The following is a 20112-nucleotide window of genomic DNA, read 5'->3' on the forward strand; positions in this document are numbered from 1 at the left end:
ACCATGTTGCTGTACAGAGAAGTATCACATCCCCTGTACAGGAAGCCATTAAGTTTTACTCTATTTAAGCATATACCCATACTTTTATCATTACAGACATTTTTCTGTTCTCAAGAAATTACAAAATCTTTAAAACAATATACAAACTGCCTCCTAAACAGCAGCAAATTAAGGCTTCACCCAGAGCCTTCACACAAAATTCTATGTTGATCAAGGGTAAAGCATGTGTTTTCACAAAAAACTGAGTTGTAACTCTGACAATTAACGTGTTGAACATTAAGTATCATCAAACTGCGTACATGTACAAGTCATAAATAGATGTAAGTACATGACTGTTCGACCTTATTTGGATGTAAACCTTATGTGATCTGTTGTTTGTTTCATATTGGTGATGTATTGTAACAACACCAAAGCACTAGAATCAAATTATGCTTGTAGAAAAAAAATGTTGAGGCCAACCTTCCCGATGACACTGTTGAGACCTAGAATGTGCTGAAAAGGCTTCAGGTAAAATGTCAGCCAAATTCACACACACACACACACACACACACACACACACACACACACACACACACACACACACACACATAAAGACACAAATTATAAAAGCACATTATTCTAATAAGTAAAAGTTTCTATGTGGAAAGTGCACATGCATTCTTTTTGTACGTGATCCTGCCTCTAAACTCTTTCAGTACATCTTTTGCGTCACTTATCCCTTTGGTATCTTTAGATAATCACAGACCAGGCAGTTTTCCTAGCGGTTTCTTTTTGCTATTTGTAACCCTGTGTTTTTCTTTGAAATGAAAAGATATGAAGGTATCCCCTTAATGAAGGTATCCCTTTAAGGCTTAAACAGAGGATCACACTGTCTCTAAGCCTCTGTTCCATTTATTACTAATTTGGGACAGGATTTAGAGTGGAGTGATAGAGGATTTTTAGGAAGGAAAGAGAAGAGAGAGAGAATGAAGGAAGGATAAATGTGCTGAGAAGAGGAGGGAGATGAAGTGGGTTAAATGGAGTGAAGCAAAAAACAAAGAAATTCTTGGAAGGATGAATCTGCAGGGAAAAAGGCCAGGAAAATGTTTTCAGTATAGGGAAGAAGGTGCAGAGGCAAATGTGACTGAGATGGTGGGGAAAAAAAGATAGAGATGATATTTAAGATTTAAGTGGTTTACTTTTAAGCTCATTGCATAGAATTTTGTACTGGGGGCTACTGAAAGAGGGTTTCTGAGAAGGAAGGACTGTGGATAGTTCATTCAGCTTGTTTGAAACTAATACTGTAAAATATGGCCATAAACAATCCGTTCAGTATGATGAGTACAAATACTACTACTGCTATACTATTTTTACTGCAACTGCTACTGTTAATATTGCCATCACTTCTGATACTGCTTACTGCAACTAAAACCACTAATACTCTAATTAATAGCCCTATTTATTGATTTATTCATTGATTTTTCAGATTTTCCGAATGCAGAAATCAGGAACAGGAAATTAAGTAAGTATCCTATATCTAGTAATATAATTTTGTCTGTTGGCCATGCTTTACCAAACATTGTTTTTAATACATGGAGGCATATTGCAGTTCAGATTCACAGTCATTTGTCTTATTCCATGTTATTGTGTTCAGATATGTCATCTTTTAAACCAGTCTTTAGAGTATCTGCATTAAAACCATTGTTATCTTTGATACTTTTTGTTACTGTCACACAGCAGTGATACAGAATTTACCTTGGGTTTTGCAAGACCTGTCCCAGATGACATGAAAACCCCAACAGGTGTCTCAGATCCCAGAAAGAGAATGTGAGTCTTAAAATCAAAATTATTAGTCACCGATTAATCGCTCTCACTGGAGTATATTGAACTTATATGTAGGAAAACAATAATGGAAATACAAGTAAGAATGTAGAGTATAGAATTAACACTTTCTAGCATTATGGTTTATACTTAACACTTATTAGTAGCGTGCTAGCGGCATGGCTGTAAGGATGCCAATGTCAGTTTGTTGGTCACCACTTTGGTCCAGACTGAAATATCTCAAGAACTATTGGATGGATTGTCATGACATTTTTGTACATTCATACATTATGCCCAGAAGATGAAAAAGTAAAATGTCTCAACTATCGGATGGATTGTCATGAGATCTGGTGCACAAATTTATGGTCCCCTTGGGTGGATTGTTATCGCTTTGGTGATCCCCTGACATTTCATCTAGAGCGTACTTCAGTGTATGATTACATTTTTCCCATCAACCTCAGCTGTACTACATGATAAACATTACACTTGCTAAACATCAGCATGTTAGTATTGTCATTGTGAACATTTTAGCATGCTGATGTTAGCATTTAGCTGAAAGCACTGCTATCCCTAAGTACAGCCTCACAGAGCTGCTAGAATGGCTGTAGTGTCTTTGTCTTGTTACTATTACTGACATCATAGATACCATAACATTTGGCAAATATGTATGAACTTACATTTTGCAATGATTAAAGCATTTGTCTTGAAAAAAATTTACCTTTTAGCAACATGTGGCCATTGATCAGTTTACCTCCACTTAATACATCTCAAAAAGACACTTCTTACATTTAGTCCTCATTGATGCAATTAGTGAGGAAAAGAGAGAGAGAGAACACAGTGGTTGAGCAAGCAAAGGGGATAGGCAGACATTTTTACTTGTCACAGGAGGACACATACAGGTGTAAATACTAAAATTAAGGATGGCAGCATTCCATTCAGCTGCTTCAATTTCAGAGTCCTGGTATTGTTCATCCTGGCTCACTGTCGAACCGTCATGGTTCACTGGGACACTTGAATAGAACAGAGCCATCTTTAATGTAATTAGTAACACCTGTGCTTTTCCTACTGTGATAAGCCAGAAGGCCTGTTGTGACAATGGCCTTCACTACAGAAATCCAGGCAAAATTATCGTCATTGGTTAAACCTGTGTTGTGCTGCCTTAAAATGATTTTGAGCATCCCACAGCGGAGATATCCTTGTGCTGGGCTGCTGCTGGGACTACTGACTACTACTACAGTACAGCTACAATATATACATATATATACAATATATACTACAATATTAGAGATAATATAAATAGTGAATTACTTCCTGTGTGTTATTTGTCCGCTGTTGTCTTCATTTCCCGTCCACAAGGTAATATTAGCATCTTTTTATTACCTTCTGTCTTTATTTCCTAAACTTGCTCCTGAACCTCTCTTTCATCACGGTGGTTAATAATATCACCTACAGAAAACCTTGTTCAGTATGTACAAAAAGCTTTCACTAGTCTCACATTAGATTTTATTGTGGAATATTGTTTTTGTTTAGTTTAGTTTTGTCAGAGTATGTCCATCATTATCTTGTAGCTTGTTTGCTCAATTTCTTGTTATTGCTTTTTACTGGAGAGGCTACAGAAGCCAGGAAGGAAGCAGAATACAACAGGCAGCCTGCATTTTCAATAAGGGAAGCTTAAGTTTTGATCCTTTTAAACTGATTTTAATTTGCTATAAAACATATAATTAGTAAATAAATAACTATCTATATATTTATATTCTATTATTCTATTCTGTTAAACTTCAGCTTTCATTCAGATTATGTCTGTATTATGATGTTAAGATGATTTATCTGAGCATTTCTGCCTTTATTGGATAGTTTAAAGTGAAGGTACATTGTCAGACGTGTGGATTACAGCTGGGATATGAATGCGGACATTGTGTTTACATGTAGTTCACCTGAACTGGCTGAGCCAACAGGGCTATTGTCATTTTAATAAAGAAGTCAGGCAATAATTGGTCTTTTCCCATCATTCTATGAGCATCAGTGATCTGATTTTATGCTGCACACGGCATGAGTCTGTGAATAGCAGGGCATCTCATTTACCTGATTCGGTGATAGATGGTGAGTTAACAGAGATTTATTTAAATGAAAATCTTTGAGATTTCAACTTTAATCTCTGTCCTTCCGGTGTCAGAATCAAAGCCAGTATCCTTCTCTTTGCATATGTCAGTTTCTCTTTCTATTCCTCTCTCCCTAACACACAACCATACACTACTACAGTGCAGCTTTTAAGTTCTGTGTAGGCTGCTCTGTGTATAATTCATAACTCACTGACTTCAGATCAAATATGCATTATTTTACCCAGTGGAAATGGAACGGTGTGTTTGCTTGTGTGTATGTGTGTGTATCAGAGAAAGGGATGTGGACAGAGAAAGCATATGAGGGAGAAAGGGGGGAAAAAGGAAAAGGCTAGTATTCGTGTGTTTATGTGCACCAATGTTAACATGCCATAATATTTTCCCTTCCATTTCATAGTGACCCTCTAGAAATTAACAGTACCAGAAACTGTAAAAGCCCAGTGTGAAATGACTGGGCTGTTTCTTGATTTTGATCCATGAACATATAAACATAGTGCAGAAATGTATTACCTGTAGTGCAGTGGGTTTGTTTTGTACAGACTTCATTAGTCATGTGAACCATTACAGATGTACCCCACAAGCTATGACCCAATGACAAACATTTCTCAATAACTTAGTATGGAGAGATTCTCCAAGCGTGGTACATGTACTCCACCACACAGATATATTAATGATTTATTAACTAAAAAACATTACAGATACCAGCTTTCAGTAAAAGCTGCTAAAATTAGTTTAAGTTAGGAGTTTAGGTGTCAGTATACTTTTAGTGAAGTGCTTGTCGGTTCCTTGAACACAGACTGAAACTGACTCCCCCCACACCTGTTCAATGTCAGATATGAGGGGGCTGCATCCAACAGATCTGATAATCCCAGAATCGAGTTTTACACCCCACCTTCGATTTAGGTTCTATGCAGCAGCTATAAAGTCTTTGGCCTTTAGATGCGTTCGAGAGACTTTTGCACAACTGTATTTAATGACTAACACTTAAGGATTATGTAATCTGTAGAGATAAGAGCAAGCAGACTAGTGATGCTATATTTTTTTAGTAGTGTTCAGTCAGCATTGGACCATCCGAATAAATGTTTTGCCAAATGCTGGAAACAAATTGACAGGGCAGCAATGAGAACATTTCATTCTCTGTCAAGCTTAGTTCATGTTTTATTTGTAGATGTGCAGCAATTACAAAAAATTCCACAAAATCCACTCTGTGTGTAAAGAAGGTTTGATATGTTTGCTATGTTCGTCTCAGGGAACATTTTGTGTAAATCAGTAAAGAAGATTATTTCTTCAGGAGTTATTTCTAATATATTGCTTTTTAGCGTTACCTTTTGTCTGTTCTGGTTAAACCAAATCAGACATGTCCGATAACTGTTACATAGCAAGTAATGTTTTTACTTACTGTATATGGCTTTGTGTGTATGAAAGTGTGCGTCTTTGTGTCTTTTTGTGTTTGTGTTTTTCTCCACATCTCCCCCTGGTTTATTGCAAGTCTGATGCAGTTGCTTTGTTTAGTTATCATGATTACATCTCTTATTGTAAATACTAGGAATGCCCCTTTGTGTATTTTTTCGTCACTTTTATCTTTGGATAATTCTGTAGCTGTGGTAACTAATGCTGCTGAATGACTATTTAGCAAACGTGCTGTGGGTGTGTGTATGTAAGGGATTTCTCAGAAAGCTAATTGTTGCTTTCAACCCTAAGGGCATCTCTGTTAACATTTAGAGGCACTTATGGTTATTGTAAAGTGTGTGTGTGTGTGTGTGTGTGTGTGTGTGTGTGTGTGTGTGTGTGTGTGTGTGTGTGTGTGTGTGTGTGTGTGTGTGTGTGTGTGTGTGTGTATGTGTGTGTGAGAACATTAATTGTCCCAAGTGAACAAATTGTGGCAGATGGAGACATTGCTCTCTCTCTCTCTCTCTCTCACTCACTGATTTTTTTCAGTCAGTGCAAAGTAAAACTTGGCTTCAGCTCTACAGCTCTATGCTAAATTCATTATTTATATTTCCACACTAGCAGAGTTATTACCGTCACACCCTAATCAAGTTATATCGAACTTCCCTCTGATCTTTGTATGAAAAGAACTATTCCATATATTTGGGACAGGGCTCGCTCACCTCTCAAATTCAAATTCTCGTCAAGAAGAGGCTGACAAATGATAAAACATTTAGATTTTTTCCTAACAGTCTTTAAAATTTAACAGCATAGCAAAAGGTAATTGCTTTCCAATTATTTCCTGTGCTAACACACCATTTTATAGTTGTGCTCTACTATTTTTCACGATCAACATGTAATATTTAAAATCTTGATCATATACAGGGCAAAAAGAGGATGATAGAGTTAAGGGTGGGCAATATGTCGAATATACTCACTGTATTGCGGCTTGTTCTGTGTAGGATGTACTAAGTGACTATATCGTTGTGATTTCGTTGTGATTTACCCCTTTTTGTTAGTTAAAAGTTAAAAACTGTTCTAATAGAAACCACTGCCGAATATAAACAAGGATGTTTAAATGCAGACATGTGTTGCATTAGTGGTTGGCAACTTGACTAGTCCTGTTTAAATATATACATTTAAATGGCCCACAAAAGTTGATCTGGATTCCTAATGACTGAATCAGTTGCTGTATGGTTTTTATCCCCTTAAATACAGGCCATAAGAAACACAATAGATAATTAATTTTATGCACTGTAGAAAGGAAACCAATTTACTGGCACATCATTATGTAATTTCCTAAACATTGTTTGTCATTATGATTTGTAATCATGATCTGAAATATTTCTCAAATATAGATGAAACCAGGCATGATATCCTCCATGTCCTTCATCATGGTTTGACGTCTGCATGGGAAAAGACACTGGAGTTGATGTCATTATCCTTCACCTGGTCAGCAACAACTTTTAGGTACATTGTGGCGTTCAAATGATACTGCAGAGCATAGATTATATCAGTAAAGCCCCATTAAACCATCTCTGCCATCTTGTTCTGTTCACACAATTCATGGTGGACTCATGGAGTCATGTTATTTATGCCAATTTCTCAACCCACCATCAACATGTTAGAACAGAAACCACGATTTTTCAGTCAGTGTGGACATTCAGTAATGTGATAGTGATGATCATGTGTTTGTTGTCGTCTTGTCTTCTTAGCTGTCGGGCTTGGTCTTCCTCTGTTGTCCACCTGCTTCAACATGTGAAGAGTTATTTGTTCTGAGATGCTCTGCTTCACTTCATCAGGAATATATTTGGGAGGATGGTGTTTTATACTTCCAGCAGGGTTCAGAGACTTGTACAGCCAGGGAGCCCTGAGGCTGTTCTGGCAGCGTTTTCCTTAAATTTGTCACCCATCTGTACATATCATACAGTAAACCACATTCAGAGTTGATTAATTCAACATACCTTTTTTAATTTAGCTGAAAAATAAAAGGACATCTTGACCAACAGTAGTGTACCCAGTAATACAGTGCACATTAGTAGCCACCTAATGTACTGCATGTATATATACTGTATATACACATACGGAGGCTGAAATGCAATAAATATATTGTTAGAAAAAGATAAATAAAAGGTTTCCATGCTTGTCCATTTCCCTGATGATAAAAAAAAAAATGAGAAAAACATTGTCACAAAAAAACTGGTTTGAATTGGTTGGGGCTCATTTAGAAAGAGTCAATGTCGCATCTATGCACCAATCAGGATTTAGCAGCCCTTTAATTAGAATCTGATTCTAGTTGGTGGGTTGTTTGGTTGTTTTGTCAAAATTTTTTGTTTAGATGCTTTGCGGCTGTACTTGAATATGACAACCCCTTGTGCCTCTAACTTTCTCTGCCATCAGTCATTTAGGATGACAATATAGCCGATCTCACTGCACAGCTGTTGTCATTAACCTGTAATTCTTTTTATTTTTTCATTTTGCCGGACAATGTAGTGATGATAAAATAACTATTTTATCTGCACTGCACAACCTTGATAATGACTGCTGGTTAACTTAAGAGCCTATTTATGAGTCTTTATCATATTTCATACTAGTTCAAACATTTAGCAACAAAAACAGAAAAATATGTAAATGAGAAACTGTAGTACATTTGGAAAGTATACAGACCCCTTCAATTTTTTCACATTTTGTTATGTTGCAGCCCTATGCTAAAATATGTATTCGAACCCTTTGCTATGAAACTTGAAATTTACCTCAGGTATCTTCCATTTCTCTTGATCATCTTTTAGATGTTCCTACACCTTGACTGGAGTCCACCTGTGGTAAAGTTCATTGACTGGACATGATTTGGAGAGGAACACAACTGTCTATGTAAGGTGTCACAGCTGATAATGCATATCAGAGCAAAAACCAAGCCATGAGGTCGAAGGAACTGCCTGCAGAGCTCAGAGACAGGATTGTATTGAGGCAAAGATCTGGGGGGCTACAAAAAAAAAAACTGCTGCACTGAATGTTCCCAAGACCACAGTGGAATCCCTAATTCTTCAATGGAAGAAGTTTGGAACAACCAGGACTCTTCTTTGAGCTGGCCGCCCAGCCAAACTGAGCAATCGGGAAAAGGGCCTTGGTAACACAGGTGAAAAAAAATCTGATGGTCACTCTGGCTGAGCTCCAGAGATCCTGTGTGAACATGAGAGGAACTTCCAGTCAAGGTGTAGAAACATCTCAAAGATGATCAAGAGAAATGGGAGGCACATGAGCTAAATTTCAAGTGTCATAGCAAAGGGTCTGAATATTTATGTGAGTATTATATTTCTGTGCAAAAATTTTTAAAATTCTGTTTTTGCCTTGTCATTATAGGACATTAAGTGTAGGAAAATATTTTTCTTTTTAATTTTAGCACGAAGAAGTGAAGGGTTCTGAATACTTTCTGATTCACTGGATATTGTGCATTTGGCTGGATTAAAACTCAGTATAGTTTACAGCGAGAAGGACTGGCCAGAATGATATTGGCTCCCTCCCTCTTTCTCATTTTTATCTTCAATCCATCTGTCTCTCTCTCACTAATTATAAACAAGAAAAATAAGTTTTTCCATTTATGTATAAAGACAAAGTCAGGAACAAATGAAATGGAGCATTGAATATTAATTTTGAGTCAGTTCTTTCTAAATACAGGCATTTATGTACATTCACATCTGAATTTCAAACTTCAGAGATGTTAGTTGCTCCGGCAAAAATACATTCCACGCATACAAGATAGTGGAGTGGGGAAAACAGCTGGGCTCAATGATCTGGTAGACACACACTGCCAGAAGGATGTCTCCGGCAGCCATGACGGAGTCAGAATGCAATGCAGATGCTTGCTGTGGACATAGCAGGTTATGATTCATTTATATTTGTGGTTGTGGCCAGCTGATGAATGTAAGGTATATTTACTCTCCTTTTTCTGGTCTCCACCAATTCCTGGGGTAAGTATTTGACTCTCTAGCTGCTAAATGCTCCACTATGTTCATCAGCTAGTTGCTAGCTCTATCTGTCTGCTGTTTGTTGCTGGGCAGGTAGCAAATGTGAAGGAAGAGTTTGTTTATCAGTTATTCACTTTTGGTGATGCTCCTAAAGAAGTTTCAAGGTCTCTCCCAAGGGCCTTAGACAGATGTTTTATGAGTTCAGGGTGGCTTACCTATGGAGCAGCCTGTCACCTTACCATAAATGGAAATAAACAAAGCTATGTCTTTCTGGGCTTTAATTTATGGCAAGTGCATGGGCAGTGCGTGAACATTATATATGTTTCTATCATTGGATGATGTGTTTGGGTTGAAATAAAGATAACCAATTTGGACTAAGTTCCATGTCTCAAGAAACACTATAAAGATGCTTGTAACTCTTTCTATTCGGAGACTGTCCTTTGACTTCTTTTGATAAGGTTTGTTTGTCTCTTATATTATAACTTACAATATATTACACTTTAACCCTATCAGTGTTCCGTATGTTTAATGGTGTTCAGAGTCTTTTGTAGAAAATCTTCCACAGCATGTACATTGGTTTTTTAGAGCTTTTTTGTTGCAGGAATTGCCACTGATGAGAGCGGTGAGACTGAACCAAAACAGTAATGTTACATCCAAAATAATGAGCTGCAAGAAGCTAAAGCTCTGCAGGGCTGAATGTAACTGCAGCGTTTATTGATAATTCTCTGTGGGTTTGTAACAACAAGCGACTCCTTTCACATTAGTCATAAGCATTTGATCTATTGCTAATCTAAAATATTGATTAAAGCAGCTTTGAAGCTATAATTCCCTATGTGCACCAACTTGTCCTCTTATTTTAATCATATAAAAGAGCACTTTCTAAAATCTGTGTGTTTCTATCTCTATTGCCAATCTATTTAACAGCTCTGTAACAAGATAGATGACGGACTAGCAAAGTTAAGCTGGTTAAAGTAAGAAAGGTCAAAAGAATACAACGGGAGAATAGCTAGAGAGATGAGAGAAATATCTGGTGAGACAGGTACACAAAGGAACGTAGAGAGACAAAAGGATAAAGGACAGAGAGATACAATAAAAAAAAGGACAGAGAGTCAAACAATAGTGCAGCCCTAGATTTAAAGATGATAGAGAGAGGGAGAAAAGCACTTAAAGAGAGAGAAAAGGCAAGATAAGAGATGAGGAGGAGGAAGGGGGTTAGTGCCCTGAGGTTGTTCCTTTCGGCAGCACTAATTTCATTGGCTCTTTAAGAGGGATTTGGTATGCTTCCTCTTGATTGGTTGAGTAGGCAGATGATGCCTACAGAGACAGGAAATACAGGAGGGGGCGTTTAAATTTTTAACACACACACACACACACACACACACACACACACACACACACACACACACACACACACACACATACGCAGGGAGCCACACAGATGGACATGCACATACATACACACTGTTGTACTTGTCCATAGAAGAGATACAGTACGTTGCTCACAGTTGCATGCACACAGACATGCACGTACAAATTCATATCCCCAGGTTTGAACTTGTGCGTGTGTGTGTGTGTCTGTCTGTCTGTCTGTCTGTCTGTCTGTCTGTCTGTTTCTGCACCATTATACTTAGTCCATATATGCAACAGGACACCATGAAAGACAGTCACACACACACTAAAACATATATATATATATACAGGCACAAGTAAACACACTTCACTTTTTTACTACTTTTCATAAACACACAGATGAGCTCATTCATGCATGCACTATAGTTTATTAATGAGGACAGAGACCGAACATCTTCCTGCAGCGACTACAACAGCTGTGAGTGTGTGTTGTGTGTGTTTATGGTGCAAGCCACAGTGTACAGTAGTTGTGTAACATTGTGTGGTAAAGAAATGCAGACACAATGGTGTGTGTGTTGTGAAAAAGGTTTTAGTTTGCTGACAGGCAGAGAAGTCCCACTTGGAGACCATTAACACACACATATAAAGCAGAAAACACACACACACACACACACACACACAGCTGTGTAACCTCTCTGTCAGTCTACCCACGCTCACTCACTCTCTACCCATGGATAGGTCCGTCCAGAAACCTCCAGAATGGCTTAATTTCCAACATGCCTCTGCTCCTTCTGTCGTCCACTTTTCATTGCCTGCAAACACTTCTAATCACAATAAATCACATCTAATCCAGTCAAATGTATTTCAAGCTACTTGTAGCTAACCTCATAAAAGAAATTATATTTGTAGAGTACAACTCATTGTACTTAAACATTTCTAACACAAAAATCCTATAAAGTCTCTAACTGAACAGATTAAATTTCTGCTACCAGCCTTAAATTGGAATGAAATGATAATGTTGTAATATCATGATAAAAATCTATCATGTAAAATTTTCAACAAGCTAATTCTATCTATTCCATCTAAAATGATTACACTATGCAGTAAATTGTCACATAATGATATCACATAATGCCGTTTGTAATGGCACAATATACAGTATACTGATAAATAGACAAGCATACTAAATGCCTCCTTGTGTGTAAATTTATCTGCTGCTGGTGAAGAATGAAATAGAGACTTCTGCCAGCCGACAAGGTTTTTATTTTCTTTGCAAAGAAAAGGTCAGTCAACACACGAGCGGTCAAAATGAAGAAAGACCCCAAGCATGGGGAGAACTAAGCATTTATACGCGAGGAATGCCCCCTATCCAAGGGTGTGTTTTCACACCCTTTGGTCTACTGTAGGTAGTGGTGTTCCACACCCGAGGCATCCTGCAGGATGTTGTATGTAGGTGTAAAGTTAAGAGGTCTAGACATCACAATTTAAAACACAAAGGGACATGATATCTTGGTGAGATGGTGGGAGGTGGGATGTCTCAAGTGGTTGAAACACAAGGAAATTGAAATTACAATTACAGTATCTTAATAAGATAATCAACAGGAAAATGTGTTTTCTATGTGATTCTACAGAAGAGGGAGAATGATTTATGGAGGAAGTTTATCGGTATTAGTTTGTTTGCTTGTCTTTTCTCTCGGCAAGAGCGCAAATAAGCATATTTCTGAAAATAACAAAGTTCCCCTTTAAGAATAAGGCCAAATGGAGTTTAAGACACATACCATACAACCGCAACATTTCCTATTCAATTCCAGCCTGGAAGCTCTATAATAAAAAAGCAAAATGCCAAAAGAAAAAAAAAAATCATCTTCCCAAACCACCCAGACTGCATTTACACTTTACTGAGATTTGATCCCAATGCTAGCTACTGCAGACCATCTTCAGATGTGATCTGGAGGTGGTCTACAGCAGCTAGAGAAGAAATAATTTAAAGTTACTATGACTGAAATGAGTTATACACACCTTTACACCTTGCATCAAAGGGGCAATTCACTATTTTTACATATGAAGTTCAGTGTACTTGTCATGAGGACTACGACTGAGCCTGCGAAAACAGTGGTATAGTGTTGTATGACGTTCGGGAGGGGAGCTTTCAAAACCTGATGATGTTGTCAGGGTTATCTCAAACTAGGTTTGAAGACGACACATTTATAACACAAAGAGGGTTGCAAACTGAAGGTGTGGAGTTTACCAGGCAGGGAGGGTCTAAAGAAAGATGCTACTGAAATGCATTATGGGAAGTGTAGGATCTAGCGTTTTTGGAGCTTAACCCATAAGATAAAAGCCAGGATATCTCAAACCGCTACTGCTTTGATTCTGATCATTCCCCTCTAAATCTAGACTATATCGCTCGAGTAAGCCTTTAACAAACGTTTGTCCTTATCCAGATAAAATATCCACATACAAATCACATGTTATTAGCAGGTTGTAAATTGGATCTTTAATATGATTAGATCATACTGATGATCTCTTTAGCCAGAACAGAGCAGCAGCAGATAAAAAAAAGGCTAACATCAACTGATAACTGATAACTGATATTGTGCCGCTCTGACAGATTTATCTATTTCTCTCATTTTAAACTCGTAAAGCTTCTTTCATTAGCAGCTCTCTCCACCTGCATGTGTGAGTAGCACTGTGTGAAAATATTAACACAGTCGGCCTCTTAACTCACAGTTCATCTTGGAGCTCTCTTTTAGTTTCTACTGTCATTAGTGTCCTTACAAAACATGGGTTGAGAAGTAGAAAGAAAGAGACTGTATTTAAAAAATAATATGAAGCTGAAGCAAAGCCCGCTGGTGACTCACCTTGTGCTGGCACTGCGTGTGTTGTGTTTAATGAGCATCGCTGTCGAGGCATTGGTTTTACTACTAAGCACCATTAAAGCATTTTTAGGCATCCCTATATGGCTGTCAAATTAATTTGACACTTGGGCATAACTGCTTAAGACTAAAGACCAATAAACAGATGTTTTCCTCTCTCTCACTCCAGTGGTATTGTATCACATCTTTACGTCCTGATGCAAAAGGGGTCTCTGTTTTAATGGTCAAAGGTTTTTACTGAACACACACGCATCCACAGTCATTCACAACACAATACTTATCTAGCTCCTTAGTTTTATGCTGAGTTTTATGCTGACATTTCAGTTATTGTGATTTAAAAGGGGATTTACAATCTAATAAACAGTGGAAAAGATTAAACTTACATAATTAAAGAAAAATCAAATCACACTTTGACTTCAAACTGCAGCTTGGGAGCCAAATAACTCCAAATTTTGAAGAGATTAAATTTTTTGTGATAAATATTGATGAGTATGATGATACAATATTTATTTCTGTAGCACAACAACTTTTTCACAGTGTTCCTTTCAGGTAATGGTGATGTTTCTGAGCTTTAGTTGACTCCTCTGCTATTAGACACCTGTACAGAACACCACAGGAGTCAAGGATAAGAACATACTGTACATGCTGTGTTTAAAATATTTAAAACATCTTATATGTTTTTTCCATTTCATCAGTTCTTATGCTACAGCAAGCAAGTTAGTCCACCTTTACAGAGAATACATCCCATAGTATTATTTCCCATTTACCATCCTCCATGTCTATGATAATACAGTAACTGAAAGTATTAATACTAAATGATCAGAATAAGGAATATTTATACAAACCACTTTGAAAAATAATTCTACTACTATTACTTGCAAGAGACCGGTTGAAAATAGAACAGTCACAATTGAAGCAGCAGCGGTCACAATATCCTGACTTTCAGTCATAAGTATGGGTCGTAGGGGTGTAATAGTACACACAAGTCACAGTTTGGTTCACACCACGGTTTGGACATCACGGTTCAGCACGAGTACAACAGGAAAACTGCAACAAAAAACCCCAAATGCATAAGGTTAGGTTTCTTTTCATTTATTTTGAACAGACAATAGTGGAAGTGACCATTTTTTTCCACCTAGTGTCATATAGGTAGAGGTAGTTGGTACAGCCTGCAGTGCATTCAGCATTAAAATGTAAAATATTAACAGTCAACATACACTCTGCCATTGGTCATATTTTTATGTAGGGCTGATAAAAAACAAAAGACAATAGGTCACAAATACTTACAAAACTGAAAAGCAGCACTTATGTTATAAAAGTGACATGCGTTAGCATGTTCAATTTGTTCCCACACTTACCCTACAGTTGTTGAACGACGCAGTGCACCGTCCTCATCTGATCCACCACTCGCTCTCCACTGCTGCCATAGTTCACCTGGAACCCAGAATTTTCCACCACAGCTGATTTGAAAGGAGCAGACGGGTTTTCTAGGTCCAGTGTGTCATTTGCTCTGCCATAGTGTGACTGACTCAGTCAGGCTACCGCGTATTTTTCGTAATTACTGCATGCACCGAACATCAGTACCATGACAGTTTGGGACGAATACACCTACTGTTACAGCCCTAATGGGTCAAGTTCCAAAAATCCTGGCTCCTACACTTCCCATAATTCAACTTTCGTTAGACCCTCTCTGCCTGCGTGATATCCATGTCTTTTAAACTCCATGACCCCAGTCTGCAATGCAGGCTTTCTGTTAAAGATGTGTAATCTCCAAATTCAAACTGAGATTTCTCAGATTTGACAAAACTGCAGAGCCACAGAAGGCAGTTCACTGCTGTTTTCACAGGCTGCGTTGTACACCCCATAACTAGTAAACTGACTTTTGCCTCATTTACACTTGTCACTTTAAGTGTCTCATATCTAGATAAAATCCAGATGCTATGTAATATACTTTCATTAACACTTAGCTGCATATATGTGTTTCACAAATCTGATTGCATCAATCTTAGTTTCCCAAGCTTTATGCAAATCAAGTTCAGCACTACTCCAGTCCAAAAGAATGGTGATGATGCACCTGAACCTGTTTGCTCAACAAATACTTAGTGTTTAGTTACAACATGAACAACTAGAGAGGCAACAATGATCCATCACCTGACTCTCATGAATGGCCTATAGATTTATATAGATAGACAAAAGTTATGGTCATCTTTTTAAGCCCTCACACACTTCACTAGCTCACCCATACGGATAATCTAATGGTTGTAGTGACCAGGAATCTGATCAACGCTACAACATCACAATGCATCCTTCTGTATGACCATATTGTATATCTGAAAAATCCTGGAGCCATTTCCTTCCTGTCACTTTATATATAGAACAAGGTCCAAATTTCAGTTTAAATATGGCCTCACTTCAGCTGCAGTTATCACAGTGGACAGGTCCTGTGAAAACATACATTATTACACTGATTATTATACACTAGACTTGGGGGGACAAAAGATCACATATGCATCTTGGAGAGACATGCATGTTGAACATCTGGCTAAAATGCATCCTTAAATTGGATTTCCATCCCTCTCTCGTGCTTTTTGGTTGCATTTACACATGGCTTTTTTGATCCTGGATAGCTATCTGATCTGTCTAAGATGCAGAAAGTGGATACATGTACCGTATATGGGCTGTCTATGTGTGCAAACTCATCTTGAAAGGTCAGGAATCCTCCACCATGAATTCCCATATAAAAATTCCAATAATTCTGTCAGAAAACTGCTACAATATGGCACATAAAACAAACACAATGTAATGAGTCCCGTCTACGTTTAGGCACTGAAAACCTTGAAGAGGAGGCTGAAAAGGTCAAAGCCAGTTTGAGAACTTGAAAGCTGTGATTCATATAACAGGATTATTTGCATAATTCTGGTATCACTGATGTCATGCTGATCTCTGCTGCATTTCTACGTTACCATAGTGCCAGTGGAGGGAGTCTCCAGGCCTACAGCATATCTTACATTATTACTACAGCCTGCACTGTATCCTTCTTTACTACTGCAGCTTTTCAGGACAGTTCCTCCAGAGACTGACGGCATTGCAAAGCAGCAGTGGAGCAGTTATGGGAACGAGGGCCCTCCTCTTTACCTATATTTAGAACAGAATACATTCTTTTAATATATTTATACAGTACTACATCGCTTTTACTTGCTGCGAGCAGAGACTTAGCAAGTTCAGGTCAAGCATGATCTAACCTGATGTGACCATTATCACCATGGCACAGAGCGGAAGCCAAATGGATTAACCTCAGGACTACAGCTCTATTTCACTGTTTTTTTGTCTGTTTGTTTGTTTTTTGAATTTAATGGCTGGCAGTTAGGGTTTACATTGTATTTAAAATCTGTGTGTGTATGTGTGCGTGTGTGAGCGAGTGAGTTTGCTCCTCAGACGGGGGTCCAGAGTAAATCTCGAGCTGCTATGGCAACTAGGCTAGCACCCCCACTGCTGCTTCATGGCAAGTGCACAAACACACAGTCAGGCACACGAACACACACTCGCACACTGGAACTATCACCACAAGGCTCTTTCAGTGGAACACACTGCAGGGAGACTCAGTTTTCTGCTTAATTACACAGGATTCAGTTCAAAGAGACAGGAGAAAACTGGGAGAGGGGTCAACATGACATAATAACGACACAGCAACAAGGGGATTTTAAAAACCAGGACAGGCGCCTTTTCGTTAGCTCAACCTGTAGCCATGTTTGGGAAGGAAGAGGCGTTAGACACATGAGTTTCCCCTCCATTCTGTAGCAGTGATTATGGAAACACATAAAAGCACTTAAAATAACTTCCTCCTCGACATTCAACATCTGTTAGTTAAGTTACATTTAAACAGTAAAACAGTAGTAGTACACAGTATCAACATTTTGGAAAGTCATAAGAAGACCAGTTTGATAAAATCAATATTTACTTTTCTTTTCCTTATCAGAAAATATTAATGATAGAGCATTTACTACTCTGGAAATATTAATGATAGAGCATTTACTATTCTGGAAACCAATATGTCACTGACTGGGTGTCTCACTTCCATTACTGATTCAATACAGCTCATGCCAAACCATGATGCGAGGTTATTATCCGTGGCAGCTGTGCTAATGCGGTTTGACCTCCTGGCAGCCACAGTCCTCAGCTAATCTCTAAACCATTCAGTTTACCCTCCAGATGTGTTGTACTAATTGGCCTGTTTATTATCTGATTATGTCAGTAAACATCACTGCAGTTGTTACTGGGAAAGACACAAGGGCATAATTCACAGCACAAACGCACACACACACAATGTTGTTTCTGTTTTTCACCATCTACAAACACATGGACATAAGAATAAGGAATAAAGAAAAGTTCACAAACATTTAAAAATTCAACCCTGTAATTACCGGTAGAGATGAAAGAAATGAATGATTGTATGAAAAATGAATCCTCTCTCTATCTCCAGGGGTATAAACTTATATATATATATATATATATATATATATATATAAAAAAGTATTTAGTGATGAACATTTTCCATCTGTGTGCCTGTGTGTGTTTTTTGCATCCTTGTCTGCACATTTGAACACCACAATGTGTCCTCTACCTTCCTTCCATCCCAATGTTAAAATAACTTCAACCCAAAACAATGATTTTGGAATGTTTCCCATCTTTCTGTAGTGTTCCCTGTCTGTCCAGAGTCCAGACTGACACATTTTTTGTAAAGAGTTATGCACGTTGTTGTTGCACGCTGAGTGTTATGTACACTGCTCAGTGTACTACCCACTTCTTTTTCTGTCTATTCCAAACTGCTGTTGCTGCTGCAAGAAATGTTAAAAGCATCCCTTTCTGTACACTGAGCTTTGGACAAACTTGAGACCATATTTCTAGAGCAACAAATGTAAGAGCTTTCATGAAAATAGTACAGGTTAAATAGCAAATGATCTTAGCTAGTTTTAGGATAAGGTTTGTGTTATTCTATTATTTTCTTATTGTCAAGAAGATGTAAAACTTTAAAACAAACTATAAACAGGTCACAAACATGATCTATCATTTTCAAAACAGGCCAAGTTATCTCCTAAAGCAGCTGGCCCCTGTAGCTTATCAGCAAAAACTACTAAAACTGGAGTTAATAGTGAGATTGTTGTGAACTATTTTCTTCTGCGGATTGATACACATTTGGACCTTTTGTGAGTATTTAACTCATAATACTCTACAGTTCCCATGTTCATCATAATGAAGGAATGTGTCATCCAGTGCAACAGCTTGGCTCTTTGATGTTTTTTAATAATTGGACAACAATGGAGCTCTACGGCACAGAGAAACGGACTGTATCAGGCTTTAGCTACATAGACTATACTTGTTAGTAGGATAAATTTATTGCTGGTTTTGGTTTTTTAATGGGAAAAAAATAAAAATATACAGTGTAATATTGCCTGCCCTATCGTTTAACAGATAGTGGTTATAGCCAGTCAATAAGATGATCATGTAAAGCACAAACGTGAAAATTAAAGATATATCAGTAACCTAATGTGCGTCTTGTAAATGCACAGAATACAGAAAGACTGTTAGTCTCTTAATAACAGACTCACAGGCCCTCAGTTAGCTGAAGTATGTGACAGCCAAGGAGGTGAGAAGGCCCGAGCTGTCTCCCCATAACACATTGACTCGGGACTGAACAAATATCCAGATGATACAGAGTGTGTTCAAGACTCTGTTTTATCACGGTGTTGCTCAGAAAGTTGAAATTGAGACCTGGATAAACCACCTGTTGAAGTAGCAAGGATTACCGAGAAAAGGCACTCGAATTTATATCCCCTGGAATTCACATCCGTGCACGCAGTGAAACATTTGGAACATTTGATTCAGTTGCTTTGACTGGTCAGCCATCTGTTAACAGGGCAAGCAGAGAGATTTGCCTAGCAACCATGTAGTAACCAAATGTAGTAACAGGACGTTCTGTATCCCAAGTGCATTTGTGCCCTTGCTAGTTTCACCTTGTTAGAACTGTGAGAATCAAGACTTGTAAAGGGTCTAGGGGTCCCATTTGTCTTGTCCAGTTTTTCCTTCTTTTTTTTTTAATGATAGTGGCTGGGCCGTAGAAGAAACACAAAGTCAAGGTTGTATCCTAATGTTTCCCAGCAACAGGATGCTCTCACATTATGGGATTAAAACAACAACAAGCCAGTTGCTGGAGGCAAAACTATTGTTTCAAAGATATTTCACCCTTTAATTTCATATTCAGACTAAAATCCTCAACCGGTACAACAGAGAGAATGCAGGAAACATGACGCGGTATAGTTTACTCGGATAATAATAATTTGATGCGACAACATCAATCTCTGCTGCCTAAATATGTTTCCTGCCTTCAGAGAGGGTTAGAATTATCATCTGTTCTCTCGGGCAACACAGACAAAGATGATTCAGCATCATGAGCCTTCTGCTTTTCAATTGCATTGTAAGTGTGTACATATGTGTGTGTGTGTGTGTGTGTGTGTGTGTGTGTGTGTGTGTGTGTGTGTGTGTGTGTGTGTGTGTGTGTGTGTGGGTGTGTGTGTGTGG

General features: G+C 38.1%; 1 long non-coding RNA gene across 1 annotated transcript; it reads left to right on the forward strand.

Annotated features, from left to right (window-relative positions):
* The first annotated feature begins 2976 nt into the window (after positions 1 to 2976).
* LOC120789323 lies at positions 2977 to 7451 on the forward strand. The gene is made up of 3 exons (XR_005707368.1): positions 2977 to 3156; positions 6704 to 6815; positions 7061 to 7451. It is a non-coding gene; the product is annotated as an uncharacterized LOC120789323 (long non-coding RNA).
* Positions 7452 to 20112: the final 12661 nt, after the last annotated feature.

This window comes from Xiphias gladius, chromosome 4, assembly GCF_016859285.1.
Source record: "Xiphias gladius isolate SHS-SW01 ecotype Sanya breed wild chromosome 4, ASM1685928v1, whole genome shotgun sequence".
Taxonomy (NCBI): domain Eukaryota; kingdom Metazoa; phylum Chordata; class Actinopteri; order Istiophoriformes; family Xiphiidae; genus Xiphias; species Xiphias gladius.